The following is a 15,759-nucleotide window of genomic DNA, read 5'->3' as shown; positions in this document are numbered from 1 at the left end:
GGGCTCTAGGGCCATGAGGAGCAAGGCAGAAGACGACGGAAGTTGGAAGCTATTTTTGCCCCTTGAGAGGTCTGGTAAACAGATGCTAAGTTAGTCCCAACCATCTGGCTCACGGAATCCCAGGGTCCCAGAGGAAGATGCCACCTGGAGGTGACAGAGATACTATCAGTGGTGGGTATGCCTTCCCCAGTGGTTGAGGGGAGAGGCCCTGAAGCACACAAAAGCAAAAGAAACCTTCACTTGAGTTCTTAAATATCTGAACCCAGATTTTCCTCCACAAATAAGTGAAAAGACAGCACGCTGCTGCTGCTGCTGCTAAGTCACTTCAGTCATGTCCGACTCTGTGTGACCCCATAGACGGCAGCCCACCAGGTTCCCCCATCCCTGGGATTCTCCAGGCAAGAGTACTGGAGTGGGTTGCCATTTCCTTCTCCAATGCATGAAAGTGAAAAGTGAAAGGGAAGTTCAGTCGTGTCTGACTCTAGCGACCCCATGGACTGCAACCTACCAGGCTCCTCCATCCATGGGATTTTCCAGGCAAGAGTACTGGAGTGGGGTGCCATTGCCTTCTCCGGAAAAGACAGCATATTTCTAGCTAATTCTTGAGGGAGTTTTCTTTTGCCACAAGATGATTTCTTCTGAGAGTCATGAGTATTTTCTGAGTAATTAGCACTTCTACTAAACATAAACAGTAATTGGGATTCCTACCCTCCCCCCGATTCTGTATTATGTATTATATTCTTCTTGGGCTTCCCAGTAGCTTGATGAGCTGATCTGCGTGGAAGAAATTGAGCCACAGTGAGTTAGAAGAATGAATCAGAGACAGGGTTATTCATTTCCAAGAAAAATTACATTAGGAAAACCAATGGAAAGTTCATTTTCATTGTTTTTTTCCTCTTGAAAAATTTTTCTTTTTAATTGTTGATTTTTGAATCTTGCTGAAAAAGACCCTGAAACTGTAAGCCTATGCTTTGATATTATTGAGTCATCTTAGGCACTAATAATTCATTCCATTCTCTCTACTCACACCCACCCCATGTCCTTTACCCCAAGCCTTCATGAAGAAATTAGGGGCAGGCTGTTTTGCATGTCTTGGTACTGGACCTAGGAGCACACCAAGTCCGTATCCACTGAGCTATAGAGCCCGGGGTGACCATTCAAGTTACTAAAATCCAGGTGCTGAATATACAGGGTCCCAGGACATGCCACCCTTAGCCCTGTGCTTAGCCCAGCAGGCCCAGACATCACACTGCACACAAAGAGCCCAAGTAATTGTACATAACTGCCATTTCTTTATCAGGTCCTACCTCTTTCTTGACTCTTTGCTTTCCTGATCCCTATCTTGTTAATCTTTTCCCTAGTTTCCCACATCTTTCCTGATACTGAGTTTGGGGGCATCTATTCTCACTCCTCTTTCCAGATTACTAGGAGATAATCCAGAGGTTCTCCTACTCCAGCTCCAAGGAGAGTGAGCCTGACCCACTTCCCTGACTTTGGAATCCCACAGTTCCCAGAGAGCTCTCTCCATTAGATCAGCCCTGTGGGATCCGGTCCCATCACTTCATGGGAAATAGATGGGGAAACAGTGTCAGATTTTATTTTTTGGGGCTCCAAAATTACTGCAGATGGTGACTGCAGCCATGAAATTAAAAGCCATGAAATTAAATTACTCCTTGGAAGGAAAGTTATGTCCAACCTAGATAGCATATTCAAAAGCAGAGACATTACTTTGCCAACAAAGGTCCATCTAGTCAAGGCTAGGAGAAGGCACTGACACCCCACTCCAGTACTCTTGCCTGGAAAATCCCATGGACGGAGGAGCCTGGTAGGCTGCAGTCCATGCGGTCGCTAAGAGTCAGGCACGACTGAGCGACTTCACTTTCACTTTTCACTTTCTTGCATTGGAGAAGGAAATGGCAACCCACTCCAGTGTTCTTGCCTGGAGAATCCCAGGGAAGGGGGAGCGTGGTGGGCTGCCATCTACGGGGTCACACAGAGTCGGACACGACTGAAGCAACTTAGCAGCAGCAGCAGTAGTCAAGGCTATGGTTTTTCCTGTGGTCATGTATGGATGTGAGAGTTGGACTGTGAAGAAGGCTGAGCGCCGAAGAATTGATGCTTTTGAACTGTGGCGTTGGAGAAGACTCTTGAGAGTCCCTTGGACTGCAAGGAGATCCAACCAGTCCATTCTGAAGGAGATAAGCCCTGAGATTTCTTTGGAAGGACTGATGCTAAAGCTGAAACTCCAGGACTTTGGCCACCTCATGCAAAGAGTTGACTCATTGGAAAAGACCCTGATGCTGGGAGGGATTGGGGGCAGGAGGAGAAGGGGATGACAGAGGGTGAGATGGCTGAATGGCATCACTGACTCGATGGATGTGAGTCTGAGTGAACTCCGGGAGTTGGTGATGGACAGGGAGGCCTGGCGTGCTGCGATTCATGGGGTCACAAAGAGTCGGACACGACTGAGTGACTGAACTGAACTGAACTGTGGGATCCCACTGGCTCCGATCCAGTTGGTCAGAAAATGAGTTGGGGTTTTCCACACTGAACAGTTAGGGGAATCGAATGGAAACCTCCCAGAGAATTCTGAGTTTAGCTTCCCTTCCTCACACAAGAGGTTGGTCCTGTACGAATGATAAGAGGCCTAGAAGATCATTAGGGGGAGAACCAAGCTCACTAGTTCATTCATTTGCTCAGTCACTTGTTAATTCAATAAACATTTGTTAAGTTTCCACTACATGTCAAGCACTATGCTAAACTTGCTAAGATGCCGTAGGCCCCCATGTTTGTGTTGCTCAAGAGGATGTGGCTAACACCTATCCCATATGAACAGGCTTGGGATAAAATCCCTGCATAGTGTTGCAATTGTATTTGGCTGACCAACAATCTAAGTGTATAACTGTTGTCCTGACCCAGATGCCAGCAATATATTGCTCAAAATGTCACAGTGACAGGCTGCTTATAAACAACGTTACGTGTGAATGCTGGTCAGAATGTGTGGTGTTGGGACAATGTCCAATTGTACCACCTCTCTTTGCAGTTACTTCTTATGATTGTTGAGGGATGTGCCTACTTCACGAGACATCAGTGGAAAAGCCCAACAGGACTGATGCGTGCCTTTATCATCATTCAGCCTGTGGGTTCTTATAGTCGCTTTGTGTTTGATTGGCTTATCTGCCTCTTGCCTGGGAACTTCATCGAGAGGAAATCCAAGATCACAAGGTGGTAGAACAGATATTCAAGTCTCTTAGTACAAGTGGCTGGCTGTGTTTTAGGATTGCACGACATGGTGGCAACTGGGCAGTGAGTCTATAATAGGACCCACATGTTGGGATCCTTGCACTGAGACTCCTAAGAAGAAACAGAGGCACCACAGGAAGGAACAAAAATCCATGACAAGAGGAGAGTAATAGAGTGTGCTCACATAAAAATGGGTTTTGAGTATGTCTGCCTGGTAGTTTGGAAAGGTGACAAATAGTGTAAGGCATCGAAATGAATAGAATTCTAATGATTTCACCGTGGAAACACTACAATGGTTTATTTTCAATGGTACTGCAGGTAGAGACCAACTTAATGACGCATGTTCATAAAAGCAATGTAGACTGCATAGTTTGGCAAGTGAAGAGAGAAATCCTTTAGATTAAAAAAAAATTTATAGGGTTTTTAATGGGTAGCTTCACTCAATCAGCCATTATTCCCTCAGAGGTCTTTAATAACTCTGTGGCATTTTTAACAAAAAAGTTTCCTTAACAGAGATATGGTTACTTTAAAAAGACATTTTAATACTGGCCTGAAAGAAAAAGAGAAGCTATTGAAAATCAATTGAAGAGCCATGGGTATGTTGCTCTCCTGTGATTGCTAAAGATTTGGAAGAATTTCTACCTAAATTGTACTAAATTTGTAAAGATTTCCATAATAGTTTTTGGATTCAAACCAGCTTTTACTCAAAGCATGGAAACAGCATAAAGGGGGCAGGCAGTACAAGGACATAATTAGGACAGTAGTTTTTTAACTTGAGAGAAGAGAATCACTGACTACATTTTCCCTCACAGATGTCACCAGGGAAAATGCTGGCTCCTTGGTAGGTGACTGGATAGCTGCCCACCTTCCTGGAATATGACATGAGAGAAATACCACTGAAACCCAAGTGCTCCACTAGAGGCCTCATCAGTGCTCCCAGTCTAGGCCACCTGAAGCAGCGGTCTGTAATGTGGGCCACGTTCTGTCATTTGACTTAAGGGGAATACGTGCATGGCTGGTGGGAATGCAAATTAGCTCAGTCACTCTGGAAATCTGTTTGGCAGTATCTGTTAGGTGGCACCAATGGTAAAGAATCTACCTGCCAATGCAGGAGACACAAGAGATGATGGTTCAGTCCCTGGTCTGGAAGATTTCCTGGAGGAGGAAAATGGCAATCCACTCCGGAATTCTTGCCTGGAAAACCCCATGGGCAGAGGAGCCTGGCAGGCTATAGTCCATGGCATCACAAAGAGTTGGATATGACTTAGCGATTGAACAAAAAAACTAGAAGAAAATATCTCACTTATAATACCATAAAAAATACACGACACTTAAAGAATATACCTAAAAGAGATTTTCAGGATGTATCTGGAAACAAGCATGTTTGAGTAAATAAACAAACATATATATAATGTTCATAGGTAAGAAAACAGCTGGTCAATAGCTCAGTCGTGCCTGCAGAAACTTGACTGCACATGTGAACCACACTCAGTCTCCCTCACGTGGAAGACCAACGCCAGCTCTGGAGATGAGAGGCGATCAGATTCAAACTGCAGAAGAATCTCACGTTCAGCAGAGAGTTGGAGGCAGAACTGGTAAAATATTAGCATTACCCAACATTCTACCCAATAAGACAGAAAAAGAAAGTGAAATGATCTGATCTGTATCTGTGTCTTAACGTGTATCATTTTTGCCTCATTACGTTTTTTTTTTTAAAAAGAATCAAAATATGATATTGTCCAGAAAGGGAAATTGGCTCTAATTTTAGCAGAAACTAAGACAAACGTCATGACCTACTAGATAGCAAGACAGTCATGAAACCCTAGTGGTTAAAACAGTGCGGCAACATCACAGGAATAAACAGATGGATGGCAACAACGAAGGGTTAAGAAACAAATCCACGTAAATTAGAGACTGCATTTAACGCATCTTAGTGGGCCATTCATTCATTCATTTTGTCATCAATTTAACTATATGTAATAAAATAGGCACAAATTATAAGGTGTCAACCATACTACTTCTATTCTTGCTTTGTCCCCAAATTACATGGTTGGAATAATGGATTCAGTTGTAAGAGAAATATGCTAATTGCCACATTGCCTGATTTAATCTAATGCTCATGCTGGGATCAATAAAAAAACTTATATTTTTACTCTCTATATTCTAATTTTTCTATTTATTTGTTCTATTTATAAAAATTAGACTTAGCTAATATTGTATATGATTCCTAAGAAAGATAACAGAAGTTAATCTTGTGACACTTTATTCTCACCAAATTCACAAAAACTGAAAGTCTGACAATAGTAAATATAGGCGATGATATGGGGCAATAACAACCCTCACACGCTCCCTGTGGGAGTGTAAATCGATACAATTACTTTGAAATTATCTAGTTACATTAAAAATATGCATATCCTGTGACCCAACAATCCCATTCCTAAGTATATACTATTTTGTACGGGTATGCCAGGAAATATATACAAGAATGTCCATCGCAACGTTATTTCCGAATAGAATGTAGGTAGAAGTACCTACATTCCTGTCAACAGCAGAGAGAGAAATGAACTGGAGTATGGCATAAAATCATGCAGCAACGAGAGCAAATGAATCGCAGCCACACAAGCTATATTATATCAAGTGATAGAAGCCAGACACAAAAGAATGCATACACTATGAATCCATCTATGTAAAATTCAAAAACAGGCATTATTACTCTCCAGTGTTTAGAGGTACAGAATCCGACAAGTGCGCGTGGATGCAAAGTCGCTTCAGTTGCTTCCGACTCTTTGTGACCCCGTGGGATGTAGCCCGGCAGGCTTCTCTGCTCATGAGATTCTCCAGACAAGAATACCGGAGTGGGCTGCCTGCCCTCCTCCAGGGGGTCTTCCTGACGCAGGGATCAAACCTGCCTCTCTTACGTCTCCTGCATTGGCAGGGGGGTTGTTTACCATTAGCACCATCTGGGAAGCCACATAATCAGAAGGCAAAAGTATTACGAAAGCGAAGGGGTGATGACTAGAAAAGTCAAGAAAGTGTTAACTTTTGAAGGAAGGAAGGGGATTGGGACTGGGGCGGAGCACAGGTGAGCTTCGGGGGTCCTGGCAATGGTTGGTCCCTTGACCTGGCTCACGGTTAAGACAGGTGACATGTATTAAACACACCTTTAGATGTTAGCACTTTCCCACAGTTGTGTTCCATTTCACTGTTCTTTACATGGTTAAAGAATAAGTCCAACATTTTGGGTACTTTTTCTTGTGGGGCCAAGGACATCTGCCTCTGGACCATGACTTTCCTCACCCTGTGGTTTGGCTTTCCTGAGGCCCAGGACGCCTCCCGATTCAATTCACTGCATGAAGCATACTGTGTTGGGAAATAAATACCTCATGGTCCGGAGATGCTCTGAATTTCACATGAAGCTGAGCTAGCTCAGCAGTCTCTATTTTGAATTTATTTCTCCTCATGGGATATATCATGACTCTGTAACTGACTTTTTAAAAAACTGTACTTTTAAAATTAATCCAGACTGTTATAAAGTATATTTTTGATCTAGTGAAATACTGAGTGCTATCAGTTAGCTATTCTGAATGTCATCTGTTTGCTTTCATTTAGTAATGTGATATGCCTTGTATGTCCATTTTGGGGATTTTTTTTTTATTCCTGTATTCACCACTATTGCAAAATCAATCAAATGTGAACAAAAGCAAAGGCAACTTGAATGACCCAAAAATTGAGATTTGAGCTGCCAAAACAAGCAGTAAAACAGTTTTTACTAGTTCGAGTGATTGTCAGAAAGATAACAGTTATAAACTTTATTTCAAGTAAATTTCTGAAAGATCTGGAAATGTGATTATTGGAATGTAGAGTGTACAGAACTATATGTTCCCTGATTATTCACAGATGCAAATTACCATGCTATTGAAAATATACTAAGATATTGGGAAGATGTTCTGATTATTAATATGCTGCTTTTGTTACTTTAGGGTCAGTCTGCTTTTTCTTTCTAAAGCAAGAGCCTTTCTGTTTGTATTCTTTCACGGATGGGAAATGACTGGGTAAGAACAAAATATACCAAATCTGTTAATCATACTTCCTACCAAAAATGGATATTTTATAGGGACATAGGTAAAAAGAAGTCACTTCTTTCTTTTGGAATTGTTTTGATTTTGATTAAAAGAATATCTCATAATTGCACTTAATTAAATTAATATTTAAATTTCATATTAAAATCAAGATAAACGATATTGATCAGCTATCCCCACTGCATCTCCTTTGCATGGCTGGCTCCATTTTATTCTTCATGTATCATTTTAAAAGTCATCCCCCTTGCTCCCTCTGAAGTAGGTTCTTCCTATTTTTCTCCGGCATGGTACCCTTTTCTACTTTGTAGCGTTTATCACATTTTAATCACATGTTTATTTGATTGTTTATATTGTCATCTCTGTCCCATGGACTCAACTGTCCAACAGGGTACCACAGTGCCTATTTTATTCATCTGACAATAGCCTGCGCCGAGCACATTGCCAGTTCTGCAGTCACTCAACTATTTGGTGAATGGATGAATGAACGAGTGAAAAAATAATCAGATTGAAACTACTAGATAAAAGCTACCATCTTGCTCTCTTGCACATACTGTGAAGTTGTGTGGAACCCCAGGCATGAATTCGTTCTTGTGCTATTTTGCTTACAGTACTAGGGAGCTCAACACTGGAAATCAACATCGTGGACTTCATCTGGCTGTCGTACAAACCCACTGTGCTAAAGCAGGTTTCACCTTAGGTCAGACATCCTTTCTCCTCTCCTAGCTCCAACCTCTTACACACTAACACTCAACTCACCACCTCCTTCCTCCCCACAGAGGCACATAATGAAGATAAATAGGCATTTTACAGACAGGTAATCTCATGATAACAGATCCCTGTTATTTACACCAGCAAAGCCATTTACCTGGTGTCAGGACTTGCCTGTGCCCACCAGGGTCGGATTCTGCCAGTCCGTGATCTTAAAGGGGTAGGGTTCATTAGGGCTCTGAGAACAACTGCCCCAGACTGCTGGAGATCAGATTGTGGGATCTCATTAACTTGGTCTCCTTGCCTGCTTCAAACCTTTTGTTAGGACCAAGACCTATTATATCAACTTGCCTGGTATCAAGAGGGCCAGAGGCTGAGAGTTTTGTTTCACCTACTTCTGGTCAGTATCATGTTAAAGTGTAGCCTAAGGAAAATCAATCAACAATCACATTCACTGCAAATGTTGCTATAAAATATAGAATTGTTTCATATATCTCCATGCAACTATTTCTTGTTTGAAACTTCCTAGTTACCTAGTTTAAAATGACACAGTTTAAAATCTTAGTTAATTTTGCAATAATTTGTTAAGTATGGAGAAATTAATAAACTCCTAATCGTTCAGCAGAGACATTACTTTGCCAACAAAGGTCCATCTAGTCAAGGCTATGGTTTTTCCAGTCGTCATGTATGGATGTGAGAGTTGGACTGTGAAGAAAGCTGAGCGCCGAAGAATTGGTGCTTTTGAACTGTGGTGTTGGAGAAGACTCTTGAGAGTCCCTTGGGCTGCAAGGAGATCCAAAAAGTCCATCCTAAAGGAGATCAGTCCTAGGTGTTCATTGGAGGACTGATGCTAAAGCTGAAACTCCAGTACTTTGGCCACCTCATGTGAAGAGTTGACTGATTGGAAAATACCCTGACGCTGGGAGGGATTGGGGGCAGGAGGAGAAGGGGATGACAGAGGATGAGATGGCTGGATGGCATCACTGACTCGATGGACATGAGTTTGAGTGAACTCCAGGAGTTGGTGATGGACAGGGAGGCTTGGCGTGCTGCAATTCATGGGGTCACAAAGAGTCGGACACAACTGAGTGACTGAACTGAACTGAAGCTTTCCCAGTGGCTCAGCAGCAAAGAATCTGCCTGCAATGCAGGAGACGCAGGAGATGAGGGTTTGATCCCTGGGCTGGGAGGATCCCCCGGAAGAGGACATGCAACCCACTCCAGTATTCTTGCCTGGAGAATCCCTTGGACAGAAGCGCCTGGTGGGCTATAGTCCACAGGGTCTTGAATAGTCAAACATGACTGAAGTGACTGAGCATGCATGCAAGGAAGTTTTACTATTCTATGTTGCTCTAATTTTTTTTTAAAGTTTGGTTTGGTAACTTATCTGAGGAATGAAAATGGTATGAGCATTATTCAAGGCATGTGTGTTTACTTGGGGTTCATTCAGCACAACAGGCTTAGTCAGCTCAGAGAGTGGGCCAGCATTTTAGTTCTTCAAAGTATGAATCGCAAGAGCACACCAGTCTTCTGCAAGAATCTGCTGTGGACAAGTGAGGATGATTGGAGAAGGGGAAAATGTGTGTCAAGGCTTTGAGGAAGACAGAATATGGAGGGATTGAGAAATGAAGAGATGCCATGTGCTGAAGGATGAAGTACTGAGAAAGAAGAGGAGGCAGAAGAGGAGCAAGGCAAGCAGAGGCCAGAGTACACGTGGCTTTATAGATTGCATTAAGGACATTGATCTTTACCCCAACATGAAGGAAGGAACTTCCAATGGCTTTCACCACACTTGGTGGTAGGAAGGTAACTCAGGTCATGGGAATGGATGAGCAGGCCTGCCAAGAGAACATGCAGTATAAAAGAGAGGGCCTGAGACTGAGCTCTAACAAGTTCCAACATTTAGTGCTTGGAGGAGGAGAACTGGCACAGAAGCTGAACAAGAGCAGCCAGAGAGGTATTTCATAAGGAAAACATGAAATGTGGTGGGGGGTGGTGGCAGGGGAAGAGGAGGTTTCGAGATGGAGGAGTGGTCAGTGTGGAGGGTTGGGGGTTCACACTGCTGAGTATCAAACAAGAGGAGAACCGGAAATCAACAGGCGGATTTAGCAACGTGATGGTCACGCATAAGTCTACAGAGAGTCATTTTGTTAGACGGCTCTTTGTTAAGATTGATGGAATAAAAGGCCAAAATGAAATGTGTCTTTAGAGGAGTTACTGGAATGTGAGGAAATGGAGAAAGTGGGTATAGAGTTTTAAAGAATTTCGTTTGAAGAGAAAAGGGAGGGTTGGCAGATGAAAGGCAAAGCAACCTTAAATTAGGCTTATTTTCTTATTATTGAGTAGGAGGGGCCAGGAGGTATTTCAGTTCAGTTCAGTTCAGTTGCTCAGTCGTGTCCGACTCTTTGCGACCCCATGAACCACAGCATGCCAGGCTTCCCTTTCCATCACCAACTGCCAGAGTCCACCCAAACCCATGTCCATCGAATTGGTGATGCAATCCAACCATCTCATCCTCTGTCGTCCCCTTCTCCTCCTGCCTCCAATCCCTCCCAGCATCAGAGTCTTTTCCAATGAGTCAACTCTTTGCATGAGGTGGCCAAAGTACTGGAGTTTCAGCTTCAACATCAGTCCTTCCAGTGAACATCCAGGACTGATCTCCTTTAGGATGGACTGGTTGGACCTCCTTGCAGTCCAAGGGACTCTCAAGAGTCTTCTCCAATACCACAGTTCAAAAACATCAATTCTTTGGTGCTCAGCTTTCTTTATAGTCCAACACATCCATACATGACCACTGGAAAAACTATAGCCTTGACTAGATGGACCTTTGTTGACAAAGTAATGTCTCTGCTTTTTAATATGCTGTCTAGGTTGGTCATAACTTTCCTTCCAAGGAGTAAGCGTCTTTTAATTTCATGGCTGCAATCACCATCTGCGGTGATTTTGGAGTCCAGAAAAATAAAGTCAGCCACTGTTTCCCCATCTATTTGCCATGCAGTGATGGGCAGGTATTTACCATTTAAATATTGATGAGAATAGTCCAGTTGACAGGGAGGGGTTGAATAAACAGAAACAAAAAGGATTCATTGGTTATACGTCTAAGGATGCATGCTGCTGCTGGTACCATCCTGTGTTAACTTGGACTCCCCTTGCATCTTTCTTCTTGGTTCTCAGCAGATCCTACAGAAAAGAGTCCCTCCAATGCCTAAGCCATTGATCTGAGGACACGGTCCTAGGTCAGAGCTCCAGACTCTTCACTTGCCCAGGATGAGAAGTGAAAGGAATAAACACTAAGCTCACAAAATATCAGCACTGTCCAATGGCTGAAAATATTTGCCTTACATTATAGGAAGGGCCCGTGACCAGTCTCAGACTCCAGGGGTCCCCAGCCTCCTAGATCTAGGGCCTGATGATCTTAGGTGGAGCTGATGTACTAATAATAGAGATAAGGTGTGCAACAAATGTGATGCACTTGAATCACTCTGAAACCATCTCCCAGTCCATCTGTGGAAAAATTTCCCTGGTGCCAAAAAGGTTGGGGACCGCTATTAATACTCCATCTTCAAGCGAAGAACCCTCAGCTTCAAGGACAATCTACAGTCGTAAGCCAATTGCATGCACTCTTGCGATTCCATCCCAAACCAGGGTCCTCCCTACATACACTTCATGGGTTTTCCTCTCAGGCCTCCCTCTAGCTAGTTTCCATTAAGTTCAGTATGGCTGTAACTCCCTACAAAAATCTAGTCCCATCTGTTTTATGTTTCTTTCCGGACTTTTTAATGTCCTAACTTACTTCTTTGGAGAAAATATTGAAAGCTGAAAGTAGTAGATATAGATTTGTGCTCAGGAAACAAGCTGTCAGCATAGATGTGTGGTGTAATTTTTACCAAAAGTTCAATATTACCTTAATGTGTATTCAGGGTAAAAGCCATAAATATAATGTTCATTCTAAATAGGATCATAAAACAATGGAATATTTTCATAGCTTTTTATCCAGACATTGGTTTAAGGCAGTTTTACACTCTATTATTTCTGATTTTTCTACGCTCACTATTGGGGTTTCATAATGAAGAGAAGGAAGAGGGGAGAAAGGAAGGATGGTGGGAAAGAAGGGAGGGAGAAAGAATGAATGAAGAGTTATGTTTTATTTTTCCTCCTAACCAATTAATAAGCACACAGGCATCTTGTTTAAAAGTCCAGAATCCTGTGATATTTCTTTTGATTTCATCTCTGTTCACCTCATGCTAAGAGGTAGCACAATACAGTAATAAGATCTGGGGAAGATGGATAAATTTGGGCTCAAATACCAGCTCCACTATTCATCATCTATGAGATCTTGGGCAATTTTCTAATTCTTTGAGCCCCAGAAATGTTTCCTAATATGAAACTTGCTGGGTCACTGTGAGGATTATAAAAGATTAAGTGTGCAAAGTAAATTACATATCAACAAGTGGCAGCCATTATTGCACAATGGACTGAGACCTAACACATGCATACTGGTCTAATTCCTTCATGAGTGAAGGATCTAACTGGAGTAAGAGCCACCTGTTGCAGATGGCTTCATTCACAATCAATGAAGCCATTCACACTCAAGTTGTGACTTTCATCGTGGAGGGGTCCAATGCCCCTTGGTTTGATGATGTCAGTAGTACAGTTGCCCACGAAGTATGCTTTCTTCATGTGAGACTAGACTGTGAGGTCTTTGGTGGAGTGAGGTGGGCTGGAGGGGTATGGTGAGTGAAAATGAATGCTTGCTTTGATGAATATACTTGCTTCTTAGGACCAGAGGAAATCAGCCACAGTTCTTGCTGGTAGGGAAACTGAATCAAGGTACTGTCTCTCTCTTCCACACATAAATCCAGAGCACATTACTTCCTCTCTGGAATCTGCAAACCCTGAGAAGCTTGAGTCAGAACACTGGAAAGAACAGAAGGGAGGAAACTTCAGTGAGGCGCAATAAAGACTTCTGAAGAGTGGGTGTGGACACTGAACTGGAGGTCTAGAAGTATGAGGTATAGGATGACATAAGAGGAGATGGGGGAGAGCGAAAGAGAGTTGGAAAAGAAGGACAATCCAAGTGGAGTACACCTTCAGTCTGAATGTCTGAGTCTGTAAGCACCCTGTACCACCTTCTGTGGTAGGAGGGAAAACAGAAAATTTGGTGTTTTCAGGTGATACTGCTCAGGGAGACCTTCCTGACATTTCCTAAAGGGAATGTGTGTACTTCCTTTGAATTCTGGCCTTTGAGTGTGATCTGGGGAAGAGTCACCAGGTGAGGAGTGCATGGGACAGAAAGGGTCATGATTTCCCAGCCACCTTGTAAGGCCTTTTCTGGCCACCCTACCCAACACCCACTGATCACCACCACTCCCACACACCATTAATCACCAGAGAGGGACCCTGAGCCAGCTGCAGCTGAGACTACTCATCAAGAGGAATTTCCTCCCTCACCCACTGTGAGAGAGAAAGAGATGGGGCTCTATCAGACCAGGGTTATACGTAGAGTTCTTCTTTGATGTGCTTAGAGAACCTTCCTGTCCAACATCACAGCTACGCTGTTTGGCATGACCTTCTTCCTCCTGCCAACTCCCAGGAACATTCTTTCTCTTTTAATCCCAAACCTTGCAAAGCCTTCTCATTCTCCTGCATGATTCCTACTGCCTCCAGCTATCATTAACCTGGTATCCAATCTGCATTTAATTACATTTCAACTAAACACACACATGCCTAATGCATATTTATTTCCTCTCATCCTTCTATTGGGAAGAGATTTTGAGGTCAGTAATGATTGGTATGTATGTGTCTATGTATCTATATATTGTTAAATATATATTATCCTTACAGAAACAGAGGCCAGAGTAGCAAGAACTAAACTGCAGCAGTGGGTATTGAGAAAGTGAAGGTGGGTGGAGAGAAAGGAGATTTTTAGACAGCTAATGTGTTGATACAGAGGCTTTGAAGTGATGGATGGGTAGAGGGAAGTTTTACATTATTTTGCTACGTGATATACTCTTTAAACCCCATGCCACTCCTTCAAGAGTGCCTTCAGAAGTCATCCACATAACTCTTCTAGGTCTCCTAGAACTGTCTTTGGGCATTTATTCAGTCATATGGAGAGCAGAATCAGACCTCAAAGGGATTCTTCCATATTTGGGTTAAAATTAGATATTAGCCAGGAGAGCTGGGTCAGAGGTCAAAATAATTCAGAGCAAAAGCCTGGAAAAGAATGATTAAAGAGGCTTGGAATCATCAGATGGCCATGCCATATGCAAGTTAAAGATCCTAACTACTGAATGTGGGGTTCTGGAGCTACAGTTTGCTATAAATCCCTCAAACTGCTAGCACCAACCCTAGATTCATTTTAATAATCCACCGTCTGGATCAGAGCTTTACCAGGACTGATCCTAAATCATAATCAGGAGCGTGAGGCCAAAATTTTCAGCTTTTTATCAAACATCCCACTTGGTGGCCTTCCTCAGACTCAGCAAATGCAGAACCGAACCCAGCATCTCCACCCTTCCAAATCCCCTGTAGTTACCCAGGCAACCAGGAAAGCAACAGGGATTCTTCCTCTCCCTCACTTTCTACCACCAGTTGGACAACCCATTCAGTTGTTTCTACATCCTAAATCTCACTCTATTTTGTTCTTTCCTCTTGAGTGCTATCTCCTCTGTTTCAGATTCCCATTACTAGCTTCCCACCCAATTTCTCAGCTCTAACCTCCTTCATCTTCATTTTATCATCTATACTGTCAGCAGAATGATCTTTCTGAAACAATCTGATGGCCCCTGTTTGTCCACACGATACCATATAAACCTGTCAGCAAGCTTCACAACTGACTTTATTGATGGTATACACAGACATCCCCCTCTGGCCTCACGTGTGACCTTATACTCCATGCTTTTTTCACATCTCCAAGCTGTGATTTTTACCCAGAATATCCTGTGTTCACCTTGTCTGCCTGCAAAATTTGGCTCAAATATTAGTTGCTCTAATATTCTAATCAAGGAAGAATCCTTCCTTGATTCTTCTCAACTAAAACCATTTTCTTTCTTCATAAGCCCACTGCATCTTGACTGTAAGGTGGTACAAGACAAGGACTGTGTCGTATTTTTCACCGTGTCCTAGTAGCTAAATAGTACTAACTACGCAGAAGTTTGTCTCCATTCATTGAGTGATTCGATCTGATGGTCTATGTGAGATACCGTGAACTTGTTTCTACATGCTAACCAGTAAGTTATTAAGATACTTAAAAACTAAACAAAGAGCAAGCTAGTAATAGAAAGATGCTTTCTTATTCTGGCTGAAAACAAAAAGCATAATGGTACTTAATGGTGAAATACTGGATGCTTCTCTCTGAGGTCAAGCATAAGACAAGGATGTACACTATCACCATTTCTCTGAAATGTTTTAGTGGAGGATTGGTCAGGGGAACAGGGAAAGAAAAAGAAAAAATAGTATACATAAAATATGTTAATCTGTATGTTAGAGGTTAGTATCCTTTACAGACAAATACATAAATGTATATATATATATATATATAAAATACACACACACACATATATATATGTACAATGAAGTTATCTTCACATATTAACTTCATTATTTCTTTGAACTGGGCTTCTACCTATAGTTTAAGGTCCAGCCAGGCACTTTACTCTCTTTATTCAAGACTGCTCATCATAGCTTTTGGTATAGAATATGGTAGAATGCCAGACATTGCACAGCT

General features: G+C 42.4%; 1 long non-coding RNA gene across 4 annotated transcripts in view; it reads right to left on the bottom strand.

Moving 5' to 3' along the window:
* Positions 1-15,759, bottom strand: part of LOC147374697 (uncharacterized) — a 502,498-nt gene that overhangs the window by 199,623 nt on the left and 287,116 nt on the right. The gene's annotated exons all lie outside the window — the stretch shown is intronic.

This window comes from Bos grunniens, chromosome 4 (genome assembly GCF_055505025.1).
Source record: "Bos grunniens cultivar Pamir isolate PY7600 chromosome 4, Bosgru_T2T1.0, whole genome shotgun sequence".
Lineage (NCBI taxonomy): Eukaryota > Metazoa > Chordata > Mammalia > Artiodactyla > Bovidae > Bos > Bos grunniens.
This window is presented reverse-complemented; position numbering and strand designations above follow the sequence as displayed.